This window comes from Haemaphysalis longicornis, unplaced genomic scaffold (genome assembly GCF_048455015.1).
Source record: "Haemaphysalis longicornis isolate Haplotype H1 unplaced genomic scaffold, Haemaphysalis longicornis Haplotype H1 scaffold_5, whole genome shotgun sequence".
In the NCBI taxonomy this organism is placed as follows: Eukaryota; Metazoa; Arthropoda; class Arachnida; order Ixodida; family Ixodidae; genus Haemaphysalis; species Haemaphysalis longicornis.
In genome coordinates, this window is record NW_027526385.1 from 125,445,788 (window position 1) to 125,472,158 (window position 26,371).

The window sequence follows — 26,371 nt, forward strand, 5'->3', positions numbered from 1 at the left end:
ACCAGAAGGCAACGTCCGACACTTCATCCCTATACGTCGAAACCCATTTTCAGTCTGTATTCCCAACATATTCCCAGTGTCTAAAGGCGGTTTCCGTGTGTATTTTCACCGGTTGTAGTTACCTTCACCGTCTCAAATACTGATAAGGCTGCGATCTGCAGGAATATGACACCCTTTGAATTCTCGACGAAATCTTAGAGGAGCCATGAAGAGAAAATACCACTTCGTGTAATTTGAAAGAACTAGGATGCAGTATCTCACTCAGCTCCATTACAGCACTAAAAGATGTTTTTTTAACGAAAAAAAGCAAGAAGTATTTAAAAACTTTCAAATTTTGCTCCACAGTGACGTGTTATGAGCAAGAATGACTTCATACGGGCCAACAATAAAACACAATTTTCAGTGCGTTAACTGCACGTTAGCATTCAAGTGATGAGGTCAAACGCAACTAGAGGCACCATTACAGACGTCCAGTCATGTGTCGTCGCGACAGATCAGTTAGGCGGCCGCAGATCACACAAACAAGGTTCCGTGACGTCATAGAAAAGTTGCAGGAAATTGGCTAGGGGGTCGCGACTGCTTCACACGTTTTCTTTAATATCTCCGTTATTTGTTCGAAGATTGCGATGATATTGGTATCATTGTTATCGGGACTGAGCAGTCTTTCTAATAAACCCAACGTGTATTTTGTCTTCATGGCTCCTTTAAGCAAAGTGGTTTCGGGAGGTGCTACGTTGTCATCTATTAACACATTTCATGCGTTCCTTCTCTTGTGTCCGTATGTAATAGTGAAATATAGAGGGAAGCTTGGTGCATTGTAAGGCATCAGAAATATTGAATTTAGTTGCTTGTTTTGCGTACACGTGAAGCTTTGCATTTCGGGTAACCTTCCGAAGTTATTTGCCCGTCGCGGAACGACACAGTACACACTGCAGAAATAGGAAACATACTTTGCCTTGTTTTGGCGTCGTAATCTCTAGGTGTAATCTGATAAATGGTATGGGCAATTCGAGACTTTCCGCTGCGAGCTATCTCACCCGCTGGCTTGATACGTAAAGTGGCATTGAGGATTCCTTCCTGCAAATTGGAAAGTAGTGTCATGCACTTCGTTATATGCGAAATGACTATTCTATATTCGTAAGAAAGGTGCGTTCAACATTGCCTCCAAACACAACGTTGTTTGTAGTGCTCAATACGTATATTTCATATCTCCATGCATGATTTGGCTAATGAAAACAGAGTTCGGATTACATCCAGGAAACCGGGCCAGCGTCTTATGTTATTCAGAGGCTCGTTGGGGGAGCAGTAGAGACGCGCTGATAAAGTAAGGATTTTCCCAAACGTGTGGCTGCGGCCCTCCAACCACGTTTTTTAGATGCGACGCACCTCTTGCTCGGGGGTATGTCCCTCCATTGTCGTTGTCGCGCCGTTGTCCACACGCTCACTGCGCATGCGCAAAACTCTCCTCCGTTCTTCTCGCCAACAGCTGTGTGCAACGCGCTCTTTCTGTCTCATTATCATAACAGCTGCGCGCGCTTCGCTGACTCTTCTCTCTCTCATTTGCTCCGCTGCGCATGCGCAACTCTCCTCCGTTCGTTTCCTCTCCTTCAAGTGCTGAATATAAAGCGGTGAGCGCGCTGCTCCGGATCAGTCAAGTGCGTTCGCTTGACTGCGCTTGACTTTGCTTGTGCTTCGCTTGACGACGACGACTCCGTTGCTTCTTCCGATGTAGTGCGATGGAAGCAACAGTCCCGTGAGCGAGTGGTTTGACACAATCTAGTACCAGCGTCAATCCGAACGCTGATGGCAACTCTCTCGTGTCGCGTATGCATGTGCATGAAAAGTAAAATTACGCCCATCTTTCCGGGTATGAAAACACCCGCACGTGATGGACTCCCCCGATGCGTCGCATCACATCAGGGTACCCTCGCGGGAAGATGGGCGTAATTTTTTCGAATGCCTTCGTATCCAGGACACGTAGAAAATAAATGGTGTAAATATTCCCGGCGTTGGCGTCGAACCGCACTGGGGATCAGAAAGACGATCACTAGTCCGTCCACTTTTCATTCAGCTACAAGGGCATGAGTAAGCGCTACCCCTAGCCGAGTCTTCTTCTGGACAACCTTCCTCGCCCTGGAAACGTGTAGGGGGAGAGGGATTGAACAATTTGAACGGGCTCGAAATGCCAAAGGTCATTCTAAAAGGCCATTTATGTTGCCCCCTCATTTTTGAGCACTCCGGCATTAAAAACCAGATGGCGTCACTGGCGTCGCTATTAAAAACCAGAACTCCCGATTTTGCTGTGGTAAACTCTAACCCAGTTCCTTGGCTTCTACACTGCATATATCTGTAAGCTGTTGCAGACGCTTTTTGCTATCTGCTAGTAGTACTATGTCATCTACATATATCAGTCCCGGAATATGTTTTTCCACTTCCTGTCCTTTTCGGGTATAACACAGACTGATAGCTATTGTACTGTCTCCGAGCTTTCTTTCTTGTCTTGCCATGTACAGCATGAACAGCAATTTCAACAGCGGACAACCATGGTTTAAACCTCTATTTGTGACTAACGGTTGGGTGCACTTTAGGTCTTCATACGTAATTCCCATCGCTCTCATCGGAAATTCCCTGCAGCGGCTGTAAACGTGCTGGCCAAATCCCTCCCGCTAAAGTAGGCTCTATACAAGTTCTCTGTCTACATTGTCGTAGGCTCTCTAGGCTATGAAATGCTATCCAGAATGATCGCTTTTTGGGCCATTGGCACCTAACGCCGGAAGGCGAATTCTACTTTTTTGCAATGCGTTAGCGCTGGTTTCGATTGTAAAATTCCTGAAAGTATGATAAAAAAGACCCTCTTAATTTGATTCAGTATAAGTTGACAATACGATACGATACGATACACCCGTCGCGATACAACAGCACAACGCCAAAGTTTTGAGAAACACGCAGTGCTCGGCTCATTTTATTCAGTTCTGAAATATACCAGAACCATGCTGCAAATACTACTGAGCATGACATGCGACGCTAATGCGACGCGCAAAATCAAACAGCGAGTAGGCTCACAAGGCGGTTTAGTGATACACTTCCCCCGGGTGCAGCAACTCAACAAAATATTGGAAGAATTACTATTACTCACTTTCTCTTATTTGTGGAGTCCAACTACAAACCCTTCACGTTTCACAACACAACGTCCTCTGGTCGCACCTGAGGGCGCGAGCCGAGAATTTTCGAATATCCGAAATGGAGGCCGCCGTGCCGCACAAACACTGCGCGCATTCCACCAGCGCGACACGCACACGAACACCACCACCCGCTTCGGGAACAATTCGGGTTGTCTTCGGTTGTTCATTGCTGGCCCGTACGCCTGCTACAACTGAAACGTCGTCGCCTAATGAGAAACACACATGCGACGGTCGGCCTTTTCAGTCCGCGAACCAGCACTCTCGCCTCCGGCTGCCGGTACCGCCGGAGCAGCAGCCATTTCGGAAGCTGGCTTTTTGCCAGGCAGGAGCGTTCCGCAAGCGCCACCGAATACATACGCCGCAAGCCGTCGCGTGCTCAGTACCGCATCATAGGGGCGTTAGCGAGCATACTGCGCAGGCGAAGACGCGACCCACACCTCAGGGGCGTACACTCTGGCCCAACTAAATCGGTCTAATGTATGTAGTGTATCTTCGGACATAATTTTGTTGGGAAGGGAAGCAGCATTCTTGCTGTGTGGATGTTGCCGAGATGTTCGCGGCGCTTTTGTGATGCATTGCTCTATCGTTTTTTGGATTGTAACCTGCAGGCCATGACTGAGGGCTGCTCGGGAAAGGAGCGTCGCCGGCCAGAGCGTGAGCTGGTTCATTACCCTCCATAGCTTGGTGTCCAGGGATCCATTCTAGAAAAGTGTTGAAGTGAGGATGATCTTGCATGTATGTTGTCAGTTAGTGTGGACAGGGGATGGAATGTCATCCGTGTCGAAGCTTCGTAGTACTCTCTGGCTGTCCGTGCGGACTGTAATGTAGTGGGTTCGATGGTGGTTAAATATAACGGCTTCTGCGACGGCTTGAGTCTCTGCAGCTGTGAGCGAGGGGACGTTGACATGATGCCGTACTTGAGGTGTGAGGGGCCAACCGATGCCGCAGTCATTGTGTGTTCCACAAAACGGGTGTGCGTGTGATAGGTGTCATGGGTTGGTTCCGGCAGGTGTTGAGCGCGAGTACGTCTTGATCTCTGGCTGGACTCGTGTGTTTTGGTACGGGTAGCACTGTGATTTTTGGTATGCTTTCCCAGGGTGGCGGTGGGTGGATAATGGGTAGAAAGTGGTCGGTGGGATGCCTGAAGGCGCGAAGAATATCCCGCCATTGCATCGAAGTTGTTGTCAGACGGTGGTGCTGAGCTTCATGATAAATTAACGCTTTTTATTCAATGGTGTTGTGGAGGGCCGCGTAATTAATTAAAGGCATGGGGGCGTAGAGAGGCCTTCCCATTTCTATGCGGATGTATTTTCTGGTGGCTGTTTCTATTTTGAGGGCTTGTGTATTAAGAAGTGTGATAAGGGTATGCGTACATTATGCGTGAGAAGGAGGCAAAGATGGTGGCGTGGCGTCGCTTCGACGGCCTTCAACACCTTCTCGTGGGGCAGCAACATGGAAGCAAGAACGCGGCGAGCGATTGGGTGTGAAAAGTAAAATTGTGCACCCCCCCCCCCCGTCTCGACTCTCGACGAGGTGGAACAAGAATCTTTCCCGTGACGTGTTACTTAGTTGGCCGATCGCACCCTGCGAGTATATGGAACTGTGTAGGTACGCATCACTTTTCTAGAATACCCACAGCAACTCTTGTATGTCTACTCCATATACGCCTAACTTTCGGGACTACTAAAGCGCTAAGTTGGGCGAGTTGGTTACTTTATACTAAGGAATTCATCGTACTAGCGAACATTAAGACAGGACACAGCTAAAGAGAAGACGAAACACAAGCTAGAACTTCAACTCAGTTTATGCTACATAAACAGGAAAACACCAATAAGTACATGAAAAGGGAATGGGTTACCGTAAAAAAAATAATGAAACACTATCACTCATATCACAGCCACATTACAGCGCCGGTCCATATCGCATGGCGGAAATTTTTATTTTTAACCGACAAGCGCTGACCGACAAGGACGGTGCGCTGACGCACCCTCCCCCCTCTCTTCCTATCAAAAAGGCTTCCACAATTTCTCGGTCGGTTCGGGAGGATGACCTGTACATGATGCGCGTCCCGCAGAAATCTGGTGTGCACCCCTTCACCTGCGGCAATGATCAGCCAGGTGGCCAGCCACCATCTGCGCATTGACAGCCGCCTGATGCTCTCTCAGCCTCACACTGAGGCACCTGCCTGTTTGGCCAATGTAGCACTTTTTGCACGACAGTGGGATACTGTAGACCACCCCCATCGCACAATTCACAAACCTGATTGTATGCCGTACGGCACAGCTGGGCTTGGTGCCGGGGTTATTCACCCTACGCACCATTTTTGACAGCCTCTCAGGTGCCGAAAAAACCACCTGTACACCATTCTCACCAAACTTTTTCAGGCGGTGGGACACTTGGTGTACCTAAGGTTTGGCATTAAGAACCGGGCACATGGTCTGTTTTGAGATCCTTCAGAAGGCTCTCTGCCACAGAGGCCACCATTTCATCCTAACCCCGGGTGAATAACTCGGGCACCAAGCCCAGCTGTGCCGTACGGCATACAAGCAGGCTTGTGAATTGCGCGATGGGGGTGGTCTACAGGATCCCCCTGTCGTGCAAGAAGTGCTACATTGGCCAAACAGGCAGGTGCCTCAATGTGAGGCTGAGAGAGCATCAGGCGGTTGTCAATGCGCAGATGGTGGCTGGCCACCTGGCTGATCATTGCCGTAGGTGTAAGGGGTGCACACCAGATTTCTGCGGGACGCGCATCACGTACACGTCACCCTCCCGAACCGACCGAGAAATTGTGGGAGCCTTTTTGATAGGAACAGAGGGGGGAGGACGCGTCAGCGCACCACCCTTGGCACTATCCGCAGAGGAAATAATTTTTTTTTGAGAAAGGAAGGTCGTTGAGCGTGGGCGAAGGATGAAGGCTGTTTGCACGTGTCGGTTAAAAAAAAATCCGCCATGCGATATGGACCGGCGCTGTAATGTGGCCTGTGATATGAGTGATAGTGTTTCATTATTTTTTTTACGGTAACCCATTCCTTTTTCATGTACTTATTGGTGTTTTCCTGTTTACGTGGCATAAACTGAGTTGAAATTCTAGCGTGTGTTTCGTCTTCTCTTTAGCTGTGTCCCTGTCTTAATGTTCGCTAGTACGATGAATTCTTTAGTAACTTTTGGGTTTGGGGTACACGGTGCGAATCGGTACTTGCAACTTGGCGTTCTCTTCGACCATGTCGAAATGGAGCAATCGGATAGATGCCGACTTCATAACGCGAGGGACCCAGGTTCGATTCCGGCCACTGGAAACGTTTGAAGTGCAGAGCACTTTAGGAGCTCGCCGTGTCGTCGTAGCTCGCTGTAACGGTCGATGTCAAACGACTGCCGGAATCAGGCGGTTCCGCGAGATAACGGACCCAAGTACAGCCTGGCGTTTTATCGTAGGGCGTCCCGCAGAGGCTTCGAAAACAAAACGGTTTAAACAGTCATAAGCGTTCGAAACTCGTGAAACTCTGTCGCTTGTCGTACATCTTCCCGTTGTTAAGCGCAACAAAAAATGCAGGCACATTTGAGGCAAAATCTACGTAATTAACCGGCAGTACCCGCGTTTATTTAGTTCAGAACGGTCGTTGAATTGGTTTTTGTCAATGGCAAAGGAAAAAAGTGGCAGAGTAACGCCGGCACGTGCGGAAGGAAAAGCAAGGTTGAAAAGAACAGAACTCCCGCTAGCGCAGGGGGCGCGCGAGCACTACGGAACCGAGAAATTTGAAATGCTCTGGGTGGTAGCAATGGGCGGATAAAGACACTACAGCCTATCATGGCGAATCACTTTCTCTGCACTTCCGTCAGCTTTCACGTTGAGTGGAACGGCTGTAGTTTTTTTTAAATGCGGAGCATTTCTTAGGCTCGCCTGGTCCTCCGTCGTTGATGGCGGCGCCGTCCACACGCTCACTGCGCATGCACAACTCTCCTCCTTACACCCACAGCTCCGCGATACTACACTATAAAAAAAGAAATATTTAGCAGCGCCCGGTTTCGATTCCACGACTCTCTGGCCGCAACGGGAGGTACGCGGTGCTCTTCCCACTACGCTACAAATCCGGGACAGGAGCAAGTGCTATGAACGGGCCTTATGTCCTTGACTCATTCAAATACGTCAAGAAGCTACTGATACAACGAAGGCACGTGAAGCTGAACGTCAACGGAAACGACGAACTGAAAACTTTTGAGGGGGATGCTGAATTTCCCGTGGGAAAGCTGTGGCGGGAAGCGCCACGCGCCTTGCAGCTCAACCAGCCCCGTCCGCAGCGCCTGTGATGCTGATTGTGGCAGGATGCCCCTAGGGATTGGCCAACCAAAGAATCCATCACGAGATAGGTTCGCGTTCATCCACCGTCGTCATTTTCCCGTAGGAGAACCGCCGAAGAAGAAGAAGAACGAGAAGACAAAGCTGCGAAGAGGAGGGCGTGTACATTGCTCTCAGCCGGTGCACCAGTGTCAACAACCTTTACCTCACCAAAGCTGACGGAGACTACCGATTCTACCACAGAGACAACATCGACAAGAACATGATGGACGAGTTTCGGCGCCTCGCGATCCACCGCCTACTCACCGTAACACAACAGCACTTGCGTGCCTTTGCCACCGGTGTGGACCCGGACGCGGAATTCCCTCTGGCGCTAGTAAAAACCAGATCACTCAACATAACGGCAACACAATGGAACCACACGGAACCGCCACGATGCTTCGCATCCTCATCAGGGTTCCCCACGGGAAGATGGTGTAATGTTTTTTTTCTTTCACTTCACCCACGACTACTCATCCTCATCTTCAGAGAAAGTTGGCCATATTGGCGTACAACGGCATCAGTGAGCACACTCAGGCTTCAATTTAATAAACGCGGAGGGGGAACCCAGTGGAGGTGCTCGGTTTCTGCGCTCGAGCTGTTTGGTGGCTCGCACAGGAGGACCAATGCGGCGTGGCGAATGTTTGTTTTGTCTGCGGCACGCGTTTCGGACATGCCGGTGAAAAGATATCAGTCGCTGAGGTATTCGAAATTCATCTTAGTAGTTTTGAGCACAATACTGCGCATCGCACCTGACGTAAAGGCGAAGGCAGCACGGCCCGTTCTGGAGCATGTCTTGTGCACGGGGCTTCGTTTCACGGCTTCAGGCGGGAGGTGTTTGGTCCGGACACTGAAGACGACGGGGCTGAGTCCTTCGAGAGTGACTTTAGAGAGCTGTCATCATTCCAATGCGCTATCCCGTATGACATAACGGCATACAAGTCCGTAAGTGCTGACAACGATGTGCAGGCTGTGGCGGACACGGCCGTCACCGATGCCAAAGAAGCGGGATTCCGACCATACTAGCGGCCCTGACGACGTTCCCAACCACCTACTGCAGAAGAGCTTGCGCCACTGTTCTTCGCCATTGTTGTGGCACAGCGTACAAAGGCCGATTTTCTCGTTAGGACGTCGTTAGTAAGCTTGAAGACAATTCGGTGAACTGTATGACGAAGAAGAAGCAAACGAAACTCAGAGACCTTCGTCGTGCTACGTAAAGTGGTGCGTGTGGTCGTCGCGCTGTGGTTCTAATTTTCCGTGTTTTCAGAAAAAAATCGTTAAATTGCCGCCCGTCATGATGTCGGAAAGCTCTTAGTTATGTGCAGAGTTGTGAAATAATCTTCAGATAGGCGTATTTTATACCTCGAATTATTGATATAGCGCACTATTTCGCGACCCTCCCGGAGTTCGATATATCCGTGTTTGACTGTACGTTTCGTACAAGTACATCCGACGGACGAATAGGCGCAGCCACTCCGGGAATATTTAGCGCCTGTCTACACGGTGTTTTTGGGATACCTAATTGGAAAATAGTTTCTGTACTAATAGATTTGCCATACCTGAGCGACGTAAATTTTGGCGATGACACTGTTTTGGTTAGTTGTGTCAGCATAATTATGAAACATTGTAAAACAACTGTACTTAGAAGTATTTCCTACAGTATAAACAAATAAAACAAACCAAAATAACTTGAATACCACCCAGAGAAACACTCCTGTAAAGTAGGCTATAAAATACAGGATCAGTGATTATAAAAATCTTGAGAAAGTTGTTACATCTCACCTAAATCATGAAAAAAAATTAAACACGGAGTATCAAAGGGCTTCGCTAGCTTTAGTAAATATTCTGAAATGAGTACGTACACCCTACCCTTGTCGCTAACATTGGTACACAAGATATCAGTACTTAGTTTTACGTACAAGGCGGGTAGCTGTGATCTTAGTTGGTGATGTATAAAAAAGCGTAGATTGGCCCGAAGAAACATAAAAAGTGCTAAAGGTAGTGCTATCGCACCAGAAAACTGCGCAGGAAGCCAACCTGCGTCGACGACATTCTAGCCAAAATTAGGCGTAGAACTGAGGTTTGGCAGGTCATGTTAATCGAATGACGAACTAGTGGAAAACGTGCTCTGCGAAGTGATTGATTTTTTGTACGGTTTAACGCCCCGACGCCACGCAGGCGTGGAAGCGCGCCGTAGAGGAGGGCTCCCAAATAATTTTGACCACCAGAGGATCTGTAACGTGCGCCGAAATGTCGTACACAGGGGCGTTTTTGCTTTCCGCGTCCACGCTTTGCAGAGTGGATGGCACCCTAAAAAGCAGAATGTCAAACATACAGAGCAGAAATCAAAACTTTTCAAAAAATCAAGAGAGTGAGAAAGCCCACGACAGGAGCGGTTCGCTTGCTTCAGGATGGATTGTCATGTTACTTTGGGGGACAAAAAAAAAGCTTTGAAAACCGAACATTAAACGTCGCGATGTTGCTATGTTGTCACAAAACTGCACGGTGGCAATACCTCTTGCTCAGCATCGATGCCAGTCAAAAATGGTTGGATTTTGTCCTCGGTATTACGTAGTTCCCAGTAATGGCAGTCAAGGGAATCGGAAAGGTTCAACTTTTTTGTGTGTTGTTTCCGTCCTCAAAATGGCAGCCCTCGCTCCGGTGAATAACGTTGTTTTAACGGCATGCTGTGGACTTCGTTTACCGTGCAGCTGATTTCTCCTTTTCTCCGATCGTGTTTCAAACATGGTAAAAGCTGTTTCAGTTCTTTTTTGGCATTGGTCGCGACCGTCGAGTACAAACCGCCATTAGTTGATCCCGCGGGATTAGGGCCGCAATTTGTACAGAAAACTAGGCCGTCGCTGCGGCGAAACCTCAATGTTTACGTTATGTACACAAGGAATAGTCGAGACGGCTGTTAACTTTCCTCATCCTTGTCTTATCGGACTCCTCCACACGGGAGCGAAGTTTCAACAGCAGACCAGTTCCAGGTTTTAACACCAGCTTACGATAACCAATCCGCGTGAAAGAATACCATTGAAAATATAGGGGAGCGCCACGCACATTTAAAACAAGAAAGCCGCAATAAACGTATCAAGTCACGGCCCAGACATATTGTCTGTGGTGCTTGCCTCTTGAACTTGTGTTCGAAGTCTTTGCTTTGAGCCGCAGACATATTAAAGTACAGTGCTAACCAATCAGCCTGACCTTCTGCCCCAAGAATTTATCACCAGCACCAAAGTTTTAAAACCAACGATCCACATTTCCCGCGAGTAATATTACTTTCTTACCACTTCCACAGGGTCCTCTGAGTAGACAAAAAGGGATGCTAGCGCCTCTTCATCGTAAAACAAGTGTTCGTTGAATGCTTTGGGATTTACCTTCAGGATAGAGAACAACATGTTAAGGAAACACGCAACAGCACGAAACGCGAGTTTTTTAAACCAAAATAATGAATTTACCTTGTGGAAACGTGTCCCGCCGTTTTCTTCAAAAAGCAGGGCGAATTCATCTGACAACACTGCGCTTTGTTTCAAGGTAAGAGTAATATCGTCGCTTACTTTCAGTATTTTCTCTCCATGAAGCCCTCTTGCTGTGAGATATGTAGGGTAGACGATACCAGGAACTAACAGGGAAGAAAAGGTGTCGCGGTGTAAAGCAAGCCAACATTTATGAAAGTCTACATGTTTGGGGATTAAAATGAAACTGGCCATTATAATTGCACATCGCCAATTTCACGGCGAGAGCTCTGGCTTCCGTTAACATTCTCGGTATGATGAGCGTGGGTTGCTTAGTACAATCCGGTGTACATGATTTCTGGAAATAATGCTACTGCAGAAACACAGAAGGCATATAATGGCAGCAAAAAGACCTCCAAATAGGTTCCGTCGCCACTTTTCTCTATTAAAGGGACACTGAAGGCCAGGGGCGCAGCCAGGGGGGGGGGGGGGGCACACAGGGCCAGTGCCCTCCCCCTCCCCCCCCGAAATGTTTCGTGCCAGGCGAAGGTGCAGTTTAAGAAGCCTGAAGAACCGCCTGAAGTCGCCTCCAGGCGCGGAAGCTGCAGTTTTATGAACATTCCTGCTCATATAATGCTGAAAGCAAGGGCAACATCAACGTCTGATCCCTGCGCCCGCTCCAGATGCTGTACATGTCAACATATACAGCCCGGCTGCATTTCTCGCCGTATACACCGAGCAGCGCCGAGAACCTGCCGCGAGCCGATCGAGGCAGTCCCGCTGTTTCGCTGGCGGAACAGCACTGCCGGGAAATGGCGGAACAGCAGGAAAAGCCTCATATGGGCATACATGTGGTCTGGACTTTAGCGTGTCATTCCTTACCTTTACACTGGTACAAAGTATAATCACATAACAGAGCATGTCACTGTATTTTGCTCACTCAACATTAATCCTTGATATGTTTTTTTTCTACCGACATTGCATTTCATTGACTATTGCAGTTCCATAATTTCTGGTCTATGAAAAGCATTGCTCTGCCCATCTTGTATTTACTCCACATCAAGAGAACTGTACAATTCTCTTTATTGCGGACCATTGTCTTTTTGGCACTATTCCATTGTTTTCTTTACCTCCGTCTTGGTTATAATCAGCATTCTGTATTTGCTTAACCGTAATTTTACTGAAGCCATGTCTGTTCGATATAACGGATAGAAATAGAATGAAATTTAAGAAACGAGCAACAAGGTCAACATTCAACAGCAGTTCAATAAGGTGTTCAGCTAAGCGTAAGTTTACTGTTCACGTTTTAAAGATCCCCAGGTTGTCAAAATTAATCCGGAGCCCTCCACTACGGTGCGCCTCATCACCTGCGTTGCGTCGGCACGTGAAACCCTCAACCACTCATTACTATTCACGTTACTAGCACAAAAAATAAGAAAAAGGCGATTAGTTAAGGACGAAGATGCACGTTTGCTAGCTTCACCACCATAATATACGAATGTGCCGGAATATACACCATAATATACAAATTTGCCTCAGTACAGCACGTGCTGATTTGAAGGTTATCGCGGGAAAGCTACTCTTTCAAATCAAGCAGACAGAACACCAGCTTCAGCAAATCTTCCATGCCTGTTTCGTTGTCGTTGGCGTAGATAAAAGGCAACCAAGTCTGTGCTTGATAACAACAGATGTAAAGCTTGAAACCCAAAGGGTGGCAAGTCAGTCGTGCGGGCCATTGTTGTAGCATGGAACAGCCAACAAGGGAGAGAAGAGTGCGAAATCTTGATTTTCATGGTTCCAAAACGAAACCGTAAGCCGGTGTCACGCATGGCCGCTCGATGCTGGCGCGAAAACCTTCAAATCGTGTTCGACTCTACTTCATAGCTGATAACAAAACTTTTAGTCCCTTTCCTGAAGGAAAATCTAAAACATGCAAATCTTGACAGTAAACACCCAGTTTTGGCCTCCACTTCCGCCTGACGAACTTCGGGGACCGCGCGCAACTCACGAGCACACTCATGATCACGCTCACGAAAGCGTGCCCGCATAACCACCTGCTCTATGGACGAACGAATCACCCGTGGCCTACCCGTAGACCGGCAAACCGGAATTTAGGTCGTCATCATCAACATCTTCTTCATCTAAGCTCCTTAAGGCGGGCTCTACTGTTAGCGTTCAGCATACACAAATCGCATGTTGAAGTCAGTTATTTCAAGCTTCGTTTGAAAAACAACGCGCAAGAAGCCGTGGCTACATATTTCCCCGTCCCATCTTTTGGTCGACCTCACCCCGCCCCTTCCCCCCCCCCCCCCGAAAAAAATTGAAGCCAGTTGCTTTCAAACGAAAGGCTGACCTTCGCGTACACATTTTAGCGTTGATTATGTGCCGAACTATGCTTGAATTGCTCAGAAATCGCTAATTAATTGCTTATTAAACGTGACGCAAATAGCGACTGCAGCCGCTGTTGTCCTCACGAGAGTCCGTAAGCAAGTGAGGCAGCCGTGATTTGCAGCGGTATACAAGCAACCGTGTACAACGCTATTATGTACCGAGCTGTTTGGTTAGTTTCGATTAATCAATCGTGCTTTCTCGAATTCTCACGTCCTTTTAAGCTCCGAACCACTAAGCAAAATGTTCCTTCATTGGACCCATGATCAGTACTGACGCTTTATGAAAGAAAAACATATTGTCCTTTTGAGGCCCCGCGAATGTAGGCGGCGATTTAACCGCTCGTGCGTAGCTCGCATGCTTCCTCGAAAAGTGGCAGCGCCGTCCCAAGTATGAACACGTACAGCCATCCGCGGCAAGAAAGATGACGCGTACGCCAGATGTTTTCACCCCTTCCGGGGAAAGTTGTGCGGTGTAGCCAATGGCGGAGGCACGTGTCTTCACGTTTTCGCTATTCTCTACCTTATTTTTTAAAAATACTATGCCTAACAGTGGTATATTCAAGTTCTCAGTGAGCTCATCTGTCGATCTAGAGGAACTTGTATTTGGCTTTAGTCACCTGCGCTGAGGTGAAGCGCCAAAACCAACATTAGGAGGCCCGCTGGCTTCAAATACCGTAGAAACTACAAGGGGGTGGCCACAGTCATTTTTTCCGGATCATTGAACTAGAAAACGGTACGGTAGCCTTACGGGAGGTTTAGAACCCATTGCGATATTTTTTAAGCCTAAATAATTTCCCCCATCTTCATCTGAAATTACAAGGCGGTGTAGAACCAACGTAAGAAACGTAAGTCGCTTCAAACATACGGACACAAAATAGGTACTACGAATGATCATTCCGCACACCTTGCAAGTTCGTGAACTAGTTAGAGCTATCTACTTTTCGCTGAAAGTGAAATACAACAGTCGAACTGACGTGAACGGCGAAGGTTAAAGTTCCCCAGGCTGTCGAAACAAACGAGAAACCGTGCACTACGGCGCGTCTTATAGCCCACGTCCGCGTATCTGCGGAGCGTTAAAACCCCAAAACCTGAAAAAAAAAGAAACTGACTTGGACATTGTCAACCTAGACGTTACAACAAATTGCGGTGCCTCTGCTTTCCCGAGTTTATTCATCTAACTGTACGAAGAGTTCACCTCAGCGATCAAACTTCATGTGCATGGTTTTGGCCACTATATGTTCTCGACAATACGGCCGGGAACATCACCTGAATCATTCTTTAATGCCATAGCTGGAACTTCCGTTGATGCGTATATATTCCACAAAATGTATTGTTATCTATTATTTGTTTTGTTTGCAGAAATCTAATACAACTTTTCTGAGCCCTCCCGCAGCACCTTGCGGTCAGTGAAACGATTTTCCTCTTTTCGTTCCCACAATACAATCGCTTCCGCCAGGTAGTAGGAAATAATGACACCAGCAAATTTTGTTACATACACGAAGGAGTGCTTCGACGAAGTCTTTGAGGAGGTGCTGTAGCAGGATGGAAGTGGTTTACTGCACACTGGTGCAAAAACCTTAACCATGCCGAAGACTATTCTCTTTAGAACAAACAGCTATAAAGAGAATAGAGAATCGTATGACTGGCAAGGATTGTTCCCGAGTATCTGTTTTATTTTGAGGAGCTTTGGTGGTGAAATGACGTTGCAAATTCGCGTACAAATGGAGATGTTTAAAAACGTTTGGATGTATGCTTGCACGATTCTCTATAGTATCAATGATAGAGAAGAAAGGTTGTAAGCTGTGGTCTTGTACTTTCGAAAGTTTCTGATTCTGTTGCAAACCTTGCGTGTCTGTATCATTTATTAAAGTTGAAAATGAACGCGAGATTTCAAGTTCATTCCGCTAAAGAATCGGTGGTCCTAAGCTTTGACATGAGCCACTGGTGCGCACCTGCACTACTCATTCCACCAGGGCATCGTAGTGATGTGTAAGGCCGAAGGTTTGGAAATGGAGCTTTTCCCACACCAAAATACGTGTTGCGAGGAGGGTACAGGTTGTGGTGATTTTTAAGTTACTTATATGTGTTGAAGATGAGTAGTCTAACCTTCACCCAGACTAGCGTTTCCTCTAAACTTTTTCTTTATACCTATATTCATGGGTTTCAAGGCACCCAGGAAGCAATTGCTTCTATCGCTGCCAGCGTCAGCTCCGACACAATAAAAGAAGCAAAAGATGCAATATTTAAGATGATGTGTGCATAAGTATGAGAGGTTGTACCGAATGTGTCGGTTTCTTATTGCATAGTGATACTTTGACGATAAAAATAAACTTTATTATGGGTACTACGAGAACGTTTTGTGCCGACAGACCTAAACTTAGTTATTTACATTTAGGTCAACAATTGATAGGGAAGGCCCCGAGTGCTATTCTCTCAAGTCCATGGTTACGCCAGTGTAATTGTAGTCAGCGGGACGTGGTACAAGCGTGGTGTTATCAGTCTATTGCCAGGAATTACCCTCAGAACAACTTCTTGAATGCACTTGAGTAGGCAAAAGGCTTTGATAAGGCAACAATTTCGCCGAAACTACTGCTCGCCAACCAGAAAAGACATCACTTCTGTTTTTCCGTTTCCTAAGCACATTGTACTGCCTCAAGAAGTTTAGGTGAGGTTTAAATGTTCTGTTAAAGCACACAGTACTTTACGGATAATTATCAAAATTGTGTGAACACCGTCAAGACTTGTAATTAGTCTCCTGCAGTTACATTGAACTGTTTTGTGCTGCAAAGATGGTTTAAGGCACAAATACAAATGTTTACCAGCTTTGCCTGGATGTTGCTCTTCGAATATGATGATGGTCGATGTTAATGGCGCATGGCCAACTGGGGGCAAAGAGCGCCAAAACAGTGGTTCCATGTGATATATGGAGACGTAAACACTAAACTCGGTCAGCTAGAACAGACGTAAACTCAAACAGAGACGATGAGAATGGCTGGTGTAGGAGGCAAGTTGTGATTATGCGTGGTATGAAATGTGGTCTAAAATTTTGAGTTCCGTTAAATAGTTAAAAACACGCTCCACAAAAAAACATGGCATCGTCTCAGCGGAAAACGCTAGGTGTGGTGGGATGTATTGTCTGTAGAGTTGGGTGGAGGGTTTGTGTCGCGTTGTGTCGAGTGTTTGCATTGAAGTAGTACGTGGATCACAGATAGTCCATATCTACTCCTGCTATACAGCATTCTTGGAGATCCCGTGAGCAGGTGGGAGTGTGTTAGTGAGTGGCCTATCCGTTATATAGCCAAGGTAACTTTAGTGTGTCGGTTGCGTATGTCGGTGGTATATGGCCCCAAGAATGGCTTTTTACGTGAGCTTGTTGTCTGTCTGTTCATTCCAATGTGCTTGATATGTTTTGTGAAGGTGTTGTATGATGTGTGGGTTGAGGTGGGTGTAGGATACTATTATGTTCGTGGTGCTTGTAAGCGCCTCAGCCGCAGCCTTTGATACGCTGTCTCGTTTCCAGCGATCCACGAGTGACATGGCACCCAGCTCACGGTCACTTGGATGTTTAACGCATATATATATAATACGTAACGGTATAAAGGAGAAGATTGACAACACGGTTCTTAGAAAATTTTTGAGGTGCAAATGTCCGGAAAACGCTTGTGGAACCAGTGTAGATTATGCATTGGGGAATTAGAGTTATAAGTATATGATTTGCAACAAGGAGTTTGCCGTAAGCCTCTGCCGTGAAGATACTGGTATTTTTGTTTATAGTTTTAAAGACAATATGAGTTTCACCGTGCGCAGCGCAGGACACAGTGGTGGAAGTTTTTGAGGCCTCAGTGTAAAACTCTGCACGCTTGTATTTGTGATGCAGAGACAAGAATATTGCAGGATCCGGCGTATGAACGCTGCATTTTTCTGGACAGTTGTGAAAGCTATACCCAATGATGTCCGGCGATGCTGCTAATGGGTAAAAAATCGGTGACGGAGGTTTTGATGGTGTCTCAAAACGAGACAGCAATTTCCGATGGTTCTTCTCTTACCCTGAAACAGAAAAGAGCAAATATGCATGGACGACTGAAAAGGAGTTAAGATATAGACGCAGCGTTAAAAACTGACTGAAAATAATGGTGAGATATTGATATTTTATAGGCATAAAGCAGATATACGTATACTTGTTGACGTGCCAGGTTCCGTTTGTTCTTGCTCATGTATGTTCAGTGTGCTTGCTGACGTTCTACGTTCCACTGTATGTTCCACAAAGAGGCTTTTGACTTGGCTAGTGCGAAAGGCGCCACATGCCAGGCGGAGCCCCACATGAAGCACTGAGCCCAGCATTTTCATTGATGTTTTCATGGCTGACCCATAGACGACACTTCCATATTCTAATCGCAAACCTAATACGCTAGTAAAAACACGGAGAAGTCGTTTGTCAGCACTAAAAGAAATGTGCGAGAGAACCCTCAGGATAGTCATTGCTTTTAAGCCTTTATGTTTTAGTTGTTTGATATGTAGGATGAATGTGAGCTTTTCGTCAAAACCTGTTCCTAGATACTTGTATTCATTTTTCACTATAAATAGACACCACTGAGCTTTATGTCTGGATCCGGCCGAATACCACGCCTCTTAGAAAATGAAATACAAGTGCACTTTCCTGGACTAAATTAAAAAAATTAAAGCCGTTCCACTGAATGTGAAAGCTGTCGGAAGGGCAGAGTAGTGATTCGCCATAATGGGCTGTACCTCCGTTATCCCTTTACTGTTACCACCACATGCAATTCAAATTTCCCGCCTTCGCAGTGCTCGCGCGCCCCCTGCCTGAAACTGCGTCAGTGGAGTTCTGCTCTCTTTGTGCTTTTCTCCCCGCACGTGCCGGCATCGCACTGCCACATTTTGCGTTTACTGTAGTAAAAAACCAACCCAACGGGCGTCCAAAACTAAAGGAACGCGGGCGCTGCCGGTTAATTGCGTATATTTTTCCTCAAATGTACCTATAGTTTTCTTTGCACTAAACAACGGGAAGATATATGACAAGCGCCAGTGTTTCACGAGTTTCGAATGCTTATGACTATATAAACCGCTTGGCTGTCGAGGCCTCTGGGGTACGCCGCGAACAACAACGTTACCCCGGGACGCCGCCTTGGTGCTCTATATACTTAAGTCGAGCGAGTGAGCTAGCACGACAAGGCGAGCGCCTGAAGTGCTCTGCACTTAAAACCCCTGCTGTCTGCCCAGCCACCTAGCTTGTTAACACCAAACTGGCCTCGGCTCTCGCAGACAAACAGGTTACAGGATTTCAAATTTAGTTGTACGTCGTCTACGTCGATTGGAAAGGAAATTTATGGTGGCAACGCCTTCGTGAGCGAATTACGTTTCACAATAAACAGAGTACAGCTCAAAACTTCGCCTTGCAGCAGGCTATTTATTTCTGGCACATGAACCTTAGGCAGTGCAGTTTCAACTAGTACGCGAAAGATTTCTTAGTCCTGTCACTGGCAAGCCTGTTTATCATGTTACCCGACATGCCAAAGTATTTCAAGTTGCCGAGGATGCCATACCGCCAAGCAAATCATACGCTTTTTCAGGTCAAAAAATACCGCCATACAGTAGTTCTTGTCCAGGAAAGCATCCTTGATGTATGATTCTAAAGTAACGAGTTGATCGTTGGTAGATCTACCAGCCCTGAAGCCTGCCTGGCGCCTCTAGAGAAGAACATTGTATTTCAAAGAGTACACGAGTCTCTTGTTTATCATCTTCTCGAGGAGCTTGCACGGGGAGCTTGGCAGCTTCTATAGAAAAGCCACACCAGTGGCCGCCTTCCAAGACCTTGGAAGGTGCCCCAAACGCCATATTTTGTTGTGAAGATGAACTGTTTCAAGTGTGTCTGCGTGTAAGTGTTGTACCATACTGTATGTAATGTTTTCTGCGCCTAAAGCTGAAGGCTTACAGGTCCAGGAGCCATTTTAAGCTCTTGAAGTGAAAAAGGGGAGTTATAAGAGGTGTTCGGCCTATTATTATTGCTAAATGACTTCTCTTCAAGGGACATTTGTATGTAATGAAAGCGTTTGTGTATTATGCAGAAGTGGACACGCTTTGTAAGTGTTGTGCAAGTGTGTTGGCTTGGTCTTCGAGTGTGTCCCCGGTTATGCTTACGAGGGGAAGGAGGTGTGTCTATTGTACTTTTACGTATTCGTGCCCAGACTTTGTGTGTGTCTGCGTATGAGTTTATCGATGTCCAGAAGGAGCGCCAACTATCTCGTTTTTCCTCACGGCGCACACGCTTCCCGAGTGCTTTTGCTTACTTATATGTGAGGCTCCGCGACGTTGGGTTCCGATGGAGGATACTTCATGCCTTGCTCTGCGCTTCTCGCGCAAGCCTACAGTCTTCATTCCACCAAACTCTCCTAGGGTTGCGCACGGCAGCGGAGGCCTGGGGAATGGACTTTTCGGCGGCGTCTGGAATGTGCGCCGTAACAAGGTTGGCTGCATCCCCTACATGCGGGTATTTCATGAATGTGTCTGTGAATGTGTTCCCGAGTGTTCTTGCTTCGGTAAACTTGCTATGGCAAGCAGGAAAGATGGGGCTTTACCCATGTATGTTAGTGTGGTTTAGAAGTTGTCACTACCATATGGGTTATTAGTCCTAACATCCGATTGAAGAGATGGAAAGAGAACTGCAGGGCCAGTGGCCAAGTGAAGGTGTAAAAACTGTTGTGCCCATGTTATGGTATGTATGCTGTTGTTTGAGTATGTGGATGTTAAAAACTTTTAATCAGGAGTCCTCGGGCATCCATGAGAAGAGTCCCGGAGTGCCTTACATGCATTGAGGTCACCTATAAGTATTAAAGGTGCACCACCAGTGAAAGGTTCACCACCAGAACCACCAGTGACTCAAATCCTAGCTTAGAAAGTGATAATCTGGTGGAATGTAAATAGAGCATAGAGTTAAGAATCTATTAAATATTATAGTGCGAGTCGTTACAGCCATAAAAACAGCGCTTAAGGAGATATTATTACATGCTAATAATTTCCGGGTGTTAGTCGCCGCACCTCCCACAGAATGGGTGCAGCCATGTCTGTGCTTTCGAAACACTAAATAACTATTAAAAAGTTTATCTCTACTATTAAGGTGAGTTTTTGTAGGCACGTGACGCTTGGCTGATTACTATGCAGTATCTCGTAAATATCGTCAAGATTTTTAAGTAGATGGGGCGTGGGGCGTGACCATGATGTCCAGATCTGTCATGCGGGATTGGCTGACTGAGCTTGTGACTAGTTGCGGGTTGCTGACTTCCACCAGTACTTCACCGGCTCTGAGTTTCTTAGCGTCGAATGATTTCCCTAGAAGCCTTCGAGAAAATTTGTGGTAAGAAATACCGACTGCGAAGAAACGTAGTTTGAGTTATCGGCAGATTCGATAACCAAGAAACGGGGATAGTTGTTACGCTTCGGAAGAGTTACTGCTGGAAGGGGTGGAAATGATCCTTCGGTGCGGGCCCTTTAAAGGGTCCGATCATGTTAGAAGGGGGTTTTTCATTTACCATAAGGCATATGAAAAAGCAGGAAATGGGGGTTCTTTATTCTAGACTCTTACCCTGATAGCTAAAGAGGACCGAAGCTCCCTGCCAGGTAAACACACGGGAAGCCCGTTGGATGAGCCTGACCAAGGATCTGACGGCCACCGTTCGTGGCTTCGTACCCTCCACCTTTAAACACCTCATCACGGTTGGTCAAGGGTTATGTTTGTGGGCTCGGGGTCCGCGGTGTCGCCAATACGTCACCTTGTATACACCAGGTGTCTCGTGCGGTCTTCGTGCGGTTTTCATACGGCGTATTCGGTTGGGCGTGTACGAGCGCTCTGGAGTGCTCTGAAAAGCGGCCGCGCCTTCGGTTGGTAGAATTCGAGGCTCGAACTACCTTTGCTTGGTTCTTTCGGAGCGTCAGCCTCCGACTCGGAGCGCTCCGGACCGCTCTGACTTCTAAGTGAGAGCGTGGCGCGATCTGGCCGGAAGACAGGTCACGTGACACAAAACGGCGCGGTGTACCCGGCGACTTCCGGCGCTGGCTGCACGGGGCGCAACAGGCGCGCTGCTCCAAGATTGCCGATGCATTCGGTTGGTACCCTGCCTCTCGCGCTCTGATTGAGAGCCGCCTTGGCATCTGGCGACTCCGAGCCAGAGGACGGGAGCGGCCAACCGAATACGCCAATAGGTGGTTACCTGATCCCAGAGGTGCCTGCCCTTAAAGTGCTAGGACTGGTAATACAACGCAACCGAGGCAATACGCAATACATCTCAAAGCCCTAACCCTGCCCGGCACGCGGACCGTCCTCAGCGATTCCAAGTCGGCGATCTCCAACTTCGCGAGGGGCACGGTGTGCAGGAGCACCGCGCGGCTCCTCTCTCGGATCCGGGAGGAGGCCGCCAACAGCACGAGCATCCGGTGGTTCCCGGCCCACGCGGGCCGGGAGCTGCCCAACGGCCACCACAACCGCAACGAAGAGGCGGACGCCGCGGCCCGAGTCCTCGCCACGTGCCGGACCGCGCCCCCCCGCCTCGACCGAACCCCGGAAGACTCCGGGGAGGAAGCAGACGACGACCACGACGAAGACGCAGGGGAGCCCCTCGTCGCCTACGGCGAAGTGCTCCGGTGGTACAGACGCGAAAGAGGGACTTTTCCGCCTCCACACCCCGGCCTGTCCCGGGAGGAGGCGGTGCTCCTGCGGCAGTTACAGACCGAGACCGTGCTCACGCCGGCGCTGGCGCGCCACGTGTACCCGGAACTCTACGAGCGGACCGAGTGCTGTGTGTGTGCGCGAGTGCCCGCGGACCTGGCCCACATCATGTGGGGCTGCGACGAACAGTGCGCGCGCGACGGAGGCGACCGCCTCCCGCCGGACATTCGCGAGTTGATCGGCTCCCCGGAGCACGGCAACCAGCTCAGGGCCGTCCAGCGGCTCGAGGAAGCTCTGGCGCTGCAACGGCGAAAGGAAAGCCAGCGCCCCTCGCCTCCCGGCCCCCGCGGGGGTCGAGCGGACGGCGACGGCGCGGGCGATCCGAGTAACCCGCGCGGCCGGCCGGGCACGACGCCTCGGGCTCCGCCCGCTACCTAGCGCAGGTAGTTAGACGAGGTGCGGCGAAGCCCTGCGTGGCCTGACCCGCACCTTTCTCGCAGGACGAATCAATACAGGTCATTTCTCTCTCTCTCTCTCTCTCTCTCAAAATTAGGCTCCCGTGTAAATGAAACGATTGGGTTCTTAAACTAATTTCCGGTGGAAATCATGGAATCAAAAAACAGGAGAGGCTACTGCTCTTACAGACGTTTGTCATCAGCCAGATTACCTACCCCCCCCCTACATTCGAGTCACCAATGTGGATCTGGCGAAAGTTAATACTCTAATTAGGAAGGCATGCAGGGCAGCACTGCAAATTCTCCAGAATGCACCCATTGCGAGACTTGAACGCCTAGGCCTCAACAATACGGCTCAGGAGCTGATTGAAGCACATCACATCAACCAACTCCGCCGACTTTCCACTACCTCCACTGGTGAGCACATTCTAAAACGTTTGTGCATCCGCGCACCAGAGATCTCCGACCCGAAGGTCCCCATCCCAAGAACCACCCATGCCTATCTCCGCGTTTGTCCCCTCCCACGGAACGTGCACCCCGACTACTACAGGGCTCGCAGAAAGGAGCGAGCGCGAGCACTGGCGAAGACATTGCCCATCCGACCAGACATCATATATGTCGACGCGGCAGAATACCGCTATCACGGTGCCTATGCCCTCGCAGCCATCAACAGCCCGGATAGCCCTACCTGTTACCTCTCTTACTGCGCGTACCACCTCACCAGCGGCGGCGGAGGAGGCTGCAATTGCACTTGCGTTAACGACCCGGCCTATTCTAACAATTATAATCACAAATTCGAAAACGACCATTCGAAATTTCACCCATGGGTCAATTTCCCTCGTGCCATCCAAAATCCTCTTCAAAAATCCCCGAACTCTCCGGTCGAAATCATTTGGAGCGCGGCGCACACTGGTCTGGGAGGGAACGAGGCGGCCCACAATGTGGCACGAGGGCTTACTATCCGTGCCGGGGCTAGCCACACACCCTACCATGGTGCCCGATCCGCAAGGGACCGACGAATCACCTATAACGACATCGTCGTGCATTACAGCCTCGCCCGCCGCTATTATCCCCCCGCTAATCTAGGGCTCACCAACTATCAGGAATGCCTCTGGCGACATTTGCAAACGAATACCCTCTCTTGTCGGGCAGTACTCTATTGCATCTACCCCGCTCAATATCCCTCACCGAATTGCCTCCTCTGTTGCGCCCCCGCCACGCTTGTCCAGTCCATGTGGGAATGCCCCCAGGAACCCTTCCAGTATGTAAATAGTGATGAGCAGTGGGAGCGTGCGCTGGGCAGCTCGGACCTGGTCACAAAAGCTGCCACCGTCGCCGCCAGACTTCAACCGGCGACCACCACGCATCGCTAAACCACAGGACTCAATAAAAGTGTTTCTCTCTCTCTCTCTCTCTCTCTCTCTCTCTCTCTCTCTCTCTCTCTCTCTCTCTCGTTTAGGGGATGTTTTGGTCCTATATGCAAACTGATTTTGCTTTAATATACAACTGACTTAGGTATTGTTATCGAGGAATATCGAAGAAGGAAAGCTGAGGAGAGGCGCGAGGGGCCACCAGCGCATTGGGAGAAGTGTGAAGGATGTCACGTGTCTTTTTCGCACTCTTCTGCCACTGGAACCTGCGTCCTAGCAACGGCGCCAAAAGGTCGCCTACCACGCCCCTACGTCACTGCGCAGCCCTCGCGGTAGCCAGTGGTCGGCAGGCTGAGACGAAGCACAAGACAGGGGAGCGAGTGAAGGCGGAGCAGGTCGCCCGTGCGCGTAAAATACAAGCAATAAGACGACCTCTAAAAATTCGTTTCCCGTTTCACTACACGAATTCCCGCTCAATATAATCCAAACGCCAGTGAATATAATCCCAGCGCCAGTGAATATAATCCAGGTGCCAACCAATATAATCCAGGCTCCAACCAATATAATCCACGACCCACGCAGTGCAGAACACACGCCAGCTCTTCGAAATTTAGTAGGCAGGCACAACAAATCCGGGCGCAGTGTATTTTCATCGAAGTTAGATGAACGAGGTTACGATAGCAGTTTAACCAGACGACTTAGGAACTGCGCAATAAAACAGTCACGAGACTATTTAGAACTCTCGCCTAATTACTATACTGAATCCGAGGGTGATGTCATGGGTATGAATTATTGCATTTAAATTGCTCCGTCACTCGACATTTTCGGGGAAACTGCCAGAATGCTTAACTCTCGAAACCCAATACGGGCCCGAACGTGGGACAGACAGGTGGCGCTGCCGGCGCCGTTGAACAGCGCCACCCGTGGGAGAAAATCGCAAAAAAGGTCGGGACATGCCCTGGCGTGTAAGTGTGGAGAACGCGTGTTTCCGTGATGTTTAAAGGGGCAACCACTCGTTACCGTGATGATGTTAGTCATATGACAGGCACATTTTTTGTCGAAATTAGGTCCGGGCGAGACGAGTTCGGTTAAATTAATTACCTAGAATAGGAAACTAATTCCTTAATCGTTAAATTGATTTGGATAAAAATTCAAATTGATGTAACCAGGGCTTGTGAGGTATCAAATTAAAGGTCTCGATAAGGGAAATCACCTGACTAAAATAAAAATTGCTTCCATTTTATAGTCACGAGATAGTCACGTGATTCACAAATTGGGTTAAAAGTCAATGTGACGCCACTAGTGCTTGTGAGGTATCAAACTAAAGGTCTCTATGAGGGGAGTCACGTGGGACAAATTAGAAATCGCTTCCTAGTTATAATCATGAGATAGTTACGTGAGTCATACATTGGGTTAAAAGTCAAAGTGATGCCACTAGTGGCATCATTATAGGTCTCGACGAGGGGAATCACGTAGTACAAATTAGAAACTGCTTCCGGATTATAGTCATGAGATAGTCGCGTAATTCACGAATGGGGTAAAAGTCAAAGTGACGCCACTAGGGCTTGTGAGGTATCAAATTAAAGGTCTCGATGAGGGGAGTCACGTGGGACAAATTAAAAATTGCGTCCTAGTAATAGTCATGAGATAGACACGTGAGTCATAAAATTACATTAAAAGTCAATGTGATGCCACTAGAGCTTGTGAGTTATCAAATTAAAGATCTCGATGACAGGAATCACGTGGGACAAATTAAAAATTGCTTCCTAGTTATAGTCATGAGATAGTCACGTGAGTCATAGATTAGGTTAAAAGTCAATATGATGCCACTAGAGCTTGTGAGACATCTAATTAAAGGTCTCTATTGTGGGAATCACGAGGTACAAATTAAAAATCGCTTCCTAGTTATAGTCATGATAGTCACGTGGGTGATTGGGTTAAGAGTCAAAGTGATGCCACTAGGGCTTGTGAGGTACCAAATTAAAAGTCTCGATGAGGGCAACCACGTGGAAAAAATTAAAAATTGCTTCATGCCTATAGTCATGAGAAAGTCACGTGAGTAACAAATTGGGTTAAAAGTCCAAGTGATGGCATTAGGGCTTTTGAGGTATCAAATTAAAGGTCTCGATAAGGGGAATGACGTAGGACAAATTAAATTGCTTCCTGGTTGTAGTAGTGAGATAGTTACGTTAGTCATATTTTCTTAAAAGTCTAAGTGATACCGCTAGGGCTTGTGAGGTATCAAATTAAAGGTGTCGATGAGAGATTCACGTTAGACAAGTTAAGTATTACTTCCTTGTTATAGTCGTGAGATAGTTACATGAGTCATAAATTGGGTTAAAAGTCAAAGTGCTGCCGCTAGGGCTTGTGAGGAATCAAATTAAAGGTCTGGATTAGAGATTCACGTGGGAAAAATTAAAAATTGCTTCCTGGCTATAGTCGTGAGACAGTTACGCGGGTCATAAATAGGGTTAAAAGTCAAAGCGATGCCGCTAGGGCTTGTGAG

At 48.0% G+C, this 26,371-nt stretch overlaps 1 long non-coding RNA gene across 1 annotated transcript; it reads right to left on the reverse strand.

Moving 5' to 3' along the window:
• Positions 1–761: 761 nt before the first annotated feature.
• LOC144139393 (uncharacterized) lies at positions 762–11,083 on the reverse strand. The gene is made up of 3 exons (XR_013316179.1): positions 10,977–11,083; positions 10,806–10,895; positions 762–1,077 (listed from the first exon to the last, which is right to left on the reverse strand). It is a non-coding gene; the product is annotated as an uncharacterized LOC144139393 (long non-coding RNA).
• Between the last annotated feature and the right edge of the window lie 15,288 nt (positions 11,084–26,371).